Source organism: Tupaia chinensis, unplaced genomic scaffold (genome assembly GCF_000334495.1).
Source record: "Tupaia chinensis unplaced genomic scaffold, TupChi_1.0 Scaffold000370_1, whole genome shotgun sequence".
In the NCBI taxonomy this organism is placed as follows: Eukaryota; Metazoa; Chordata; class Mammalia; order Scandentia; family Tupaiidae; genus Tupaia; species Tupaia belangeri.
This window is the reverse complement of record NW_006159867.1, coordinates 6239225-6249488: the sequence shown is the minus strand read 5'-3', so window position 1 is coordinate 6249488 and position 10264 is coordinate 6239225. Positions and strand designations below refer to the sequence as shown.

The 10264-nt window shown below is 34.4% G+C and overlaps 1 pseudogene; it reads left to right on the top strand.

Annotated features, from left to right (window-relative positions):
- The first annotated feature begins 5969 nt into the window (after positions 1-5969).
- Positions 5970-6500, top strand: LOC102490201 (adenylate kinase isoenzyme 6-like; annotated as a pseudogene).
- Positions 6501-10264: the final 3764 nt, after the last annotated feature.

Below are 10264 nucleotides of genomic sequence, written 5' to 3'. Positions count from 1 at the left end.
CCTGCAACTTTTTTTTTTTTTTTATATTACCTAACATTCATTCCCTGAGCATCATCACAACATACTAAATGTGTTTTCCCATCTAGGATAAACTGCATAGTGGCTTAATCAAGCATGTTATCATCAATAATATTACATTTCTACTTTCATACATATGTATACATATATATATGTTTTTTATCCTATGTTTGACCCTCTGCCCTTTCCCCCTCTCCCATTACACTATCTCTGCTATATACAGTTGTCTTCCAGAGGAGTTAGTGAAAATGTGATACATGCAAGTAAAGGGAGAGGGGCCACAAGTTTAAAGTTTTTAACAATAGGAACATAGATTCCATTCAAGGTTGGATCAAGGGTGGGTCTCGTGCATTTCCGCAATTGTAGGTGAGTCTCCATGGAATACAACTATACCAAATAAATGAATAAATATTTATTTCTTATCAGTCAAGTGCTAGACACTTTCCATATTCATAATCTATTTGTTGTTTATAACAGGTCCATTTTAGAGATGATGAAGCTTAAGCTTAGGTAGGTGTGCAGAAAAGGATTAGTCAGAAGGTCTGAGCTCTTCAAATCCTGCATATTCCTAAAGTTTTCAGGAGATGACTTCTCAGTCTTTGAAATGTCCTGTCTCAGAGTGTCTTTGAATGTCTGAGGCCTTGGGTCACAGCAGATAGTTTAGGCAAATGATGCTATTTTTGGTGAATATCTGTTTTTATATGCCTGAAGATTTGGGTTGTACCAATCTGACATTGAGGAGGTTGTGCTCTGAGTAGCTGATGCTAGTCCTATAGCTTTGCATCCCTATAAATTACCAGTAAAATCCCTGAATAGCAAGGCTCAGGTGTGTTTAGCGAGTTGGCAACATTTCACATGTGTTGTCACCTATCGTTGCTGGGAAAATTAAGTAAGCACTGTCCTTGTGACTCTGTTGAGAAGGCACATGGAAGCTTGGTTCTGGTTTCTTCCTATGTATTTTTTCACTTAACTGATTTTAATCTGTAGCCTTTCACTGTAATAAACCATACTGGAAGTATTGGGTTGTTGGAAAAGTCATGACACATTTTTGCATAGAAAAGCAGAAAAAATACATTATGACTTTCTGACAACCCAATATAATAACATTTCTGTTAGTTTGGCAAATCCTTCTAGCAAATCATCAAGCCTGGGGATGGTCTAGAGATCCCTGACACTGAACATTATGTGACTTTCCATGATCACAGACTACTATGGCAGATCAAGGATTTGGACAGAGACCTTTGGCCCTGAGCCAAGGGTTCTGTTTGTGCCAATATCCCATTGGGAATGCAATATCACCATATCTATGCTTTCTCTTCTATTCTCCAGTGAAGAACATATCTATAATATATAGGACGTTGATGAGAAAAAGATACTGTGTTTGTCCTTCTGGAATGTCAGGAAAATGCGTGGACTTCAGCAGACATCTACATTTTGCATGATTTTCAGTCTTTTTTTTTTTTTTCTTTTTTCTTTGTATAAGTCATCTAGTTTAGTGGTGAATTTATATGAACTTACTATTTGCAATTTCCTACAGTTTTTGGAACTTCGTCATTTTCTCAAAGCTGATAGCAAAGCTTAGATCTAGTAGTGGCCATTCCTAACATTCGTTCTTTTAGCATTCCCAATGGTTTAGTAGTCATTTGCTTCCCTGTATGAAATCTACTCCTATTTGAAATACCAAGATTATGTCTGTTTTCTTGACTGAACACTGACTGACTGGGAGAAGAATGTTTGGTACCCCCCCCCAAAAAAAAAAAATTAAAAGGTTCCAGGGAACAAACTATAAGCTAAGTTTGTAATCACTGAGTAAGGAAAACAAACAATATGACCTTGGATTGCTCTGATTTTTCTTTGGAGATGAACTGTGGACCATTCTGCAGAGAGGGGAAACCAGAGCAGAGTACAACCATTTCAAACTGGGTTGAAAATATAAGGATTGGGGTTCAGTAGTTCGAGGCAGCCATAATTTGTGAGGCAGTGTTCCAGAGAGAAGGAAACCATGTAGTTTTACAATACAGTATAAAAATAAGAGCTCCAGAATTTCGTACAGAGAATTTCTTGAGTCTTTGCATTAATGCCAAGCTTTTCATGCAGAGACAGAGACTCTATGTTGCGCAATGAAAAACTACTGGGCAGTGCTAAGCTGAGTGATTTCCAGAGTTCATACAAAGCCTGGGTGTTTATGTTTGAAAACTGACAAAGAGACTTGGCTGAATATCCAGAGGATTCTGTTTAAAACAAGGCTGTGGGCTTGCTTCATAGGTTAAGCCCTGTGCATAGGGAGCCGGATCACACATGGAAGACCATGGTTCGAATCTCAGCCCTGGTGGCCTGAAAAGGATGTTGACCATGTGTACATGTGTGCTCAAAAACTGACAGGGAAGAGAAGTGTAAGAAAAAGGATTGTAGTGTGACCATATCTCACTGGAAGGTGCTTTCTCTGTTTATTCTCTGCCAATTGCACACATACTCTGGCAAATAAAAAATAGAAAAGAAAAAGAAGAGAAAAGAAAGAAAAAAGAAAAAAGAAAACCAAAGTTTGACAGGACCTGATGAAATGTTAACTTTGTGACAAAATAAAGCTCAGTACTCTTAAAAGGAAGTCATCCAAACCCAAACTCTAACAATCACTAGATATGTAAAGAAGCAGGAAAATAAAGAAAAACAGAGCAGTAGCAACAGACCCTGAAATAATAGAGATGATGAAATGATCAGATACGAAATTTGAAACTGCTTTTATAAATATGTACAAGGATTTAAAGGACAACATAAACATTATTAGAAAAGAAATGGAAGATTTAAAAAATAAAAAAACACCTGAACTTCTAGGTCTAAAATACAATATAAAAAATAAAATTAAAAAATTCCTCTGGGTTTAAGAGGAAACTCAACTCTGCAGACAAAAAGATCAGAGCATTTGAAGAGAAAACAATCCAGACTGAGGCACAGAAAATATGAAGTTGGGGAAAAAAAAGCCTTGTAGTCTTTGAGATAATAAAAGAAGTATAAAACATTGACTTAGATTTCAAGAAGGAAGTAAAAAAATTACTTGAAGACATAATAGTAAAAAACTATGAACCCACATAGCTAAGAAACTCAACAATGAAATAAAGTTGAATTAAAAAAAAAGAAATAAAACTATCCTAAGATACATGCTAATTAAATTTTGAATATTAGTGGTAAAAGAAAATCTTAAAAGCATCTAGGGATTAAAGGACTTATTACATGCAAGAAAATATAGATAGGAAAGACTTGTCACTTCTCATTAGAAGCAACACATGTCAAAACACTATGGAATGACATCTTTGAATTGTTAAAAGAGAAACAAAACAATTGTGTAAATGTAGAATTTTCTATCACAAAATATTCTTCAAAAACACAAGATTTTGCAAAAAACAAAAGAAAAGACAAAAACTATTTTTAGAGAAATAAGCGGAGAAATTTTCTTATGACAGAGTAATACAACAAAAGTTAAAGGAAGTTATTTATAAAATAGACAGGAATTTTTCTTTTCCAATTTTTCTAAAAGATAATGGTAAAAGTAAATATATAATACAATTACATTAGGGCATTTATCAGGTATTTAGAAATAAAATGTAAACAGGTAAAAATAATGAGTGGGGAGAGGGGAATGGATCTTATATATGACACAGTGTAATATTATTTGAAGGTAGATTGTGATATATTAAGGATATTATAAAACCTAGAGCAACCACTTAATAAAAGACATATTATACTTAACAACATAAAGGATAAACTAGAAAATTGTAAAATACTCAATCCAAAAGAATGAGGGAAAGGGGTAGCAAAATAAAAACAAAAAAGTCCTGTGGGATTAAATAGTATAGCAAGATGGTAGATTCAAAGCCAATTATAATGATAATTATCTTACATAAGCTGATTTTAACACTCATGTGAAAGAAGAGATCATCAGAGTTGGGAGAAAAAGTGAGATACAGATAGCTTAAAAGAAAAAGAATGAGGAGCCAGCAGGTGGTGTAGTAGTTAAGGCACTGGACACCCACATGGTTGACTGTGGTTTGAGCACTGTAACTGAAGGCTTGAAACTCATGCCAGGCACTTGTGTGTGCGTGCCCAAAATCCTGAGAAGAGAATGGAGAAGAAGGGATTGTGTGTGTCCATTCTTCTGGGGAGTCATGTCTTGCTTTCTGTCTCTGTCTCTCTGGCAAGGATACATACCCTATAGCAAAAATTTCTCAAAAAAAAAAAAAGTAAAAGAATAGAAAGTTAAAACATACAAACCTTAATAAAAGAAAGCAAAAGTTAAATAAGATAATTCTTTTAAAAATACAAAGAAAGCAGAAGTATCTATATTAATATCAAAAAAATAAACTTAAGTAGAAATATGTATAGAGATAAAGTGCACCATTTTATAGTGATAGAATATTCATCAAGAACATGTGAAATTCTTTGTGTTTTTGTCAGTTAAAGAGCTTCAAAACACATGAAGCAAAAGCTGGCAGAACTGAAAGGAAAAATTGACAAATAGAAATTATAATTGACGACTTAGATAGCCACTCTCAGTAACTGGTAGAACAGTATATTAATGTGAATGTAATGTGACTTCAGCAATGTCAATTAATTTTGCATAATTGACATTTATTGAACACCATTTCTTAAAATGGCCAACTGAATATTTTTTTCAGAAATGAGTGGAACTATCACTAATATAGACTACAGAATAGGAAATAAAGTAAGTCTGAATAAATATAAAGGATCAGAACTTCAAAAGTATATAGAAGATAATCTTAAATCAGAATGAAACAGTTTAGAAGCCCACAATAGGATGATATTGTTAATATTCCAAAATGTTTTGAAGTTGAACAAAACATTTAGAAATAACCCATGGGTCAAAACAGAAATCATTAGAAGAATTAGGATGTATTATGAATTGAATGTAAAATGAAAATTAGTAAGGATACAGTTAAGCCAGTGCATTGAATCAGAAATGGAAACTTACAGCTCAAAATTCTTATATTAGAAAAAAAGACATGAGACTGAACTGGTGAAATAGAATCTTATGAATTTTGACTAAAACATTGCTGATTTTCTTCTAGACTTTGTTTTCCATTTTTAAGGATTTTTGTCTTGTCTTGAGCTGCCGACAGGTTCATGTGTCTACTATTTGAACAGAATCCTAACCTGTTGCTTGGCTTTAAGTTTTAAGAAAAGCTCTCTTAGCATTTCTTTGATTTTGATTTATTAAAGCTAAAACTGTTTTTCTTGAAATTAAAAAAATATATTAAGAGTACCTTTTTAATGACCATAGTAAGCTATATAGCATCTGCTAGGTGCTACATATATTCATTCTACTCAGAGTTTTACACCCAAAGTCAGACATGTATTCACGGATATGTATTTATCAGCTGAATTTGCTATTGAAAGTAGTTAAATTATTTAAGAAATTTTGTGAATCAATAAAATGTGGGGTAAAAAAAGAATGGAATAGAAAACAACTATAGACACCAGAGACAGTGTGGGAGTAGGATGGGAAATGGCAGAGGGTGAGAAATGGGGGAAAATATATATATGTACACACACACACACACACACATACATGAAGCTAGAAATGGAAAATTATCAATGATAACATGTTATGATTAAGCCACTATGCAGTATATTTTGGATGGGAAATCACATTTTGTACACTGTGACGATGTTCAGTGAATGAATGTAAATTAATTAATTAAAAATTTAAAAACTTAAAAAAAGGTTAAAACCAATAATTTAACGTTTTTATCCAAAGTGAGTAGATGGAAGAAAATAATTAAATAATAATAAAACAAGAGATTAAAAGAATTTGAGGAAATCACTAGAGCCAAAGCCTGGTTCTTTGGAAAGATCAATAAAATCAATAAATTACTAACAAGCCTGTCACTCCTGATAGTGCCTAAGCCGAGGCGCCGCGAGCCATCGCCGTGAAGACTATGGTGCTTCTGATCATCTTACTCACCAGTACACCAGGGATTGCAAAAACCACACTAGGCAAAGAACTTGCATCAAGATCAGGACTGAAATACATTAATGTGAGTGATTTAGCTCAAGAAGGGCAGTTGTTTGATGGCTATGATGAAGACTATGGTTGTCCCATTTTAGATGAAGACAGAGTAGTTGATGAGTAGAAAACCAAATGAGAGAAGGTGGGGTTATTGTTGATTACCATGGTTGCAATTTCTTCCCTGAATGCTGGTTTTATGTAGTTTTTGTGCTCAGAACTGATAACAGTATATTGTACAAAAGACTTGAAACAAGGGGTTATAGTGAAAAGAAACTAAAAGAAAATATTCAGTGTGAGATTTTTCAAGCCCTTTATGGACTTGAAAGAAACCACATCATCCTACAAGGGAGAAATTGGCATCAGCTGCCCGGCAATAAACCAGAAGAGCCAGGGGATACTATAAGCCAAATCTTGGTATGGACTGAGCAGTGGATCAAAAATCCTAACTCTTAACTTATAAAACTGGCCACTTTAAACCAAAAAACAAATCACTAACTAGACTGATCAAAAAAAAAAAAGTGAAAATACAAAATACTGATAAAAGAAAAGGAATCAAAAGAGTGAACATGACTGCAGATATTACAGAATTTAAAAATACTAGAAGAAATGTTACTAATATCTCTAGGTCAATAAATTAGACAGTTTGACACAATCTATGAAAAATCACAAGTAATAAGTTATCTCAAGAAGAAATGAAAAATTGAAATACCCTTATATCTATGAAAGTTGAATTCATAGTTAATATATTTTCTATGAGGAAAATTCAGGATTTAGATCATTTTAAGGGAAATTCTGTCAAATATTTGGCCCAAAAACCCCCAATTTTACTCTCTTTCAAAAATATCTCCAAGCACAATTTATATTGACAATAATATTATCATGATACAAAAAGTAGATAAATACATTATAGGAAAATAAAATTAATGATCAATGTCTCCCATGGAAGTAGATACAGAAGTTCCAAGCAAAATGACAACTTAGATTTAAAAATATAGAAAAGTAATAATAAATCATCACCGAGTGTAGTTTATCCCAGACATGCAAGGTTAATTCACCATTAAAACAAGTAAGTTAATGCAGTTTATGTATTAACAGGGTAAAGGAAAAAGAAACCACATATGATCATCTCAATAGAGGTGATTCTGTCTATAGCAAATCCTATAGAAGAATAGTTTGCCATACTTTAACTACCATACATAATAAAATTTCCAGGAACTTAGGAACTAAAGAGAGCTTCTTCAAATGTATAAAAGAAACCTATGAAAACCCATAGCTAACATTATGTTTAGTAGTAAAAGACTAAACACTTTCCCACCAGAATAGTAGAGACATGTCAAGGATGTTCACTCTTACCACCATTTTAATGTAACATTGTGCTAGAAGAGCTAGTTCCTAGCAATAAGTTTAGAAAAAGTAATGAAAGCCATACAAATTAGAAAGGAACAAGTGAGTATTTTTGTTATCAACAGATCACATAATAGTGAATTAAAAGATTTTAAGATATACCTGTAGGAAAGCTGCTAGAATGAATGTGATTCAAGAACACAAGACTGATACATAAATGTCGCAGTATTTTTTATATATTGTAACAACTAGTTGGAAATAGGAATTAAAATATTTACAACAGCATCAAAATCTGAAATATCTAGGGATAGCTTTAACAAAATACGTAAAAGAACTCTGTATAGGAAACTGTGAGACAAGGATGCCCACTTTTATCACTGCTATTCAGTGTTGTACTGGAGAATGTACATTTGTCCTGGGTATTTCACATTAACTGCAGAACAATTAGGCAAGAGAGAGGAATAAAAGGTAACCAGATTGGAAAGAAAATATGTAAATAAACTTCTCTTAATGGAAAGCATGATACTATCAACAGCAAATCCTAGAGAACCCAGAAGAGGAACCAGCAGATGGCAGAAAGATTGCAGTCGCTGGACTCCTATGAAGTCGACCATGGTTCAAGTCCTAGACCCACAGGCTTGAAATTCATGCCGGGAGAATGTGCATGCATGTCCAAAATCCTAAGAAGGGAATGGAGGAAAAGGGATTGTGGCATGGCCGGCCATTCCTCCTGGGGGGTGATTTCTTGTTTCCCGTCTCTCTGTCTCTCTCTCTCTCTCTATCTGGCCAATACACAAGCCCTATAGCAAAAATCTCTCTCTCAAAAAAAAAAAAAAAACAAAAACCCAACCAACCAAACAAAAAACCCCAAACAAACCCAGAAGAAAACTATTAGAGCTAATAAACCCATTTCAACAAAGTTATAGAGCACAAGACCAGCACACAAAAATTAATTGTATCTCGGGACCAGCAGTTAGTGTAATGGCCATGTCGCTGGACTCCCATGTAGTTGACCATGGTTCGAGTCCCAGACCCAGTGGCTTAAACTCACGCCGGGTGCGTGTGCGTGCGTACCCAAGATCCCGAGGGGAGAAAGGGGGAGAAGGGATTGCAGAGTGGCCATCCCCCCCGGTGGGTGATTTCTTGCTTTCTGTCTCTCTGTCTCTCTCTTTCTGGTGAGCGCACACGCCCTATAGCAAAAACCTCTCCAAAAAAAAAAAAATAATAATTGTATCTCTACAAATTAGATTAGCAATGAATATTAAAAAAGATATTAAGAAAATTCCATTTTCAATAGTATTAAAAAGAACAAAATACTTAGCAATAACTTTAATCAATGAGGTGCAAGATTTATATACCAAAATTTCTTTTAAAAATTACTAAAATAAAGAATATCTTCATAAATAGAGAGGCATCTTTTGTTCATTGGCTGGAAGATTTAATATTAGAAAAATTTCCATACTTCACAAAGTGATCTAAGGATTTGATTTAATCCCCACCAAAATTTCAATGACCTTTTATTCAGAAATGGAAAAACTAATTCTAAAATTTGAATGGAATTTAAAGGGATTCCCAAAGGTATCTTTAATAATCATCCAAGTTTCCTCATTCCACAGAACATCCTGAAGGGCTGCTACATGTATTACATCATGGTGTTAGATCTGGAAAACAGGAGGTAAAAATATAACTTAAAAGCTTAGAAAACCTCACATAGCTGAAAATTTCTAGAATTTTAGTAGTTTGAGAATGTCACGGTGTCCCATTCATAGTTGAAAGATCAGTTGCTTCATCTGGTATCCCTCACTACTAAGGGAGAAAACAGACCTCCTTTGGAATTAGCGAAGCATGATTTATCATATATGAGTAGCCAGTTTTTGAATGACTCATGAGAGTAGCAATTTGGAATGGGGTCAATAATTAAAAAAAAAAAATTTAGAGATGCTTCAGGTTATGAGGCAAATTGTTCTTCTATGTTTTCCTCATGACCTGTGGGATCCAGTAAGGTTGAAGTGTCTGTAGCAGTTTTATGTATGTCCCAAGAGAGCCTCTTCAGTACTCAACAGGAAAATTATGTCATAAATCCTGAAGGTTTTGAAGCAAAGCTATGCTCTTTCCACAAATATTTTAATTTTTTTAGAAAAATCATGTTTTGATATTGGGGTGTGACTGTGGAACAACAGTTGACATGTGACCTAAGCTGATCACATGAACTAGGTGTTACCTGAACCACCGAACAATAACTCTGGGATATGCCACAGAATTCTGTAATCATACAATATCAATCTCTATCAGGCTAGCCTTAAAGTCGCATGAGTTGTACGGTCAGGTACTTAAACTGTCATGGCACTTACTCTTGCTACCTTGACATGTCTGCCTCAACCCACACTTGTATTTCATGAAAAGTACCCTATGATAATCTGACTTGGGGGAAAAAATCAGATTTGGTTTATAGATTATTTTTCATGATACCCAGGTATGAGGATGAATTCAGTGCTGTATCCTTACAGTCTAAATTTTTTTGAAAATAGCAAGGAAAATTCTTCCCTGTGGTTAGAATATCTAACAGTACATCTGGTTATCCTGTTTGTCTGGAAAGAGATATGGACAGGAGAAAAGGCCCACATGGACTCAAGGGAACAGTTAATAGTTTAACCAAATGGTCAATAACAATGAAATTCCTGAATGGAAATAATAGGATTAGAAAATTAGTAACAAGGAGTTGTGGGGAAATAATAAGTGGTTGGAACTTTGGAATGAACCCAGAGTGTGAGGATATTTGTGCACCATATGAATGCTCACCAGAGCACATCCGCTGCAGAAGGGATGCTCAATAATCAGGGAACAAGACGATCTGTTCTGTGGATCAGCAAACTTCTTTCC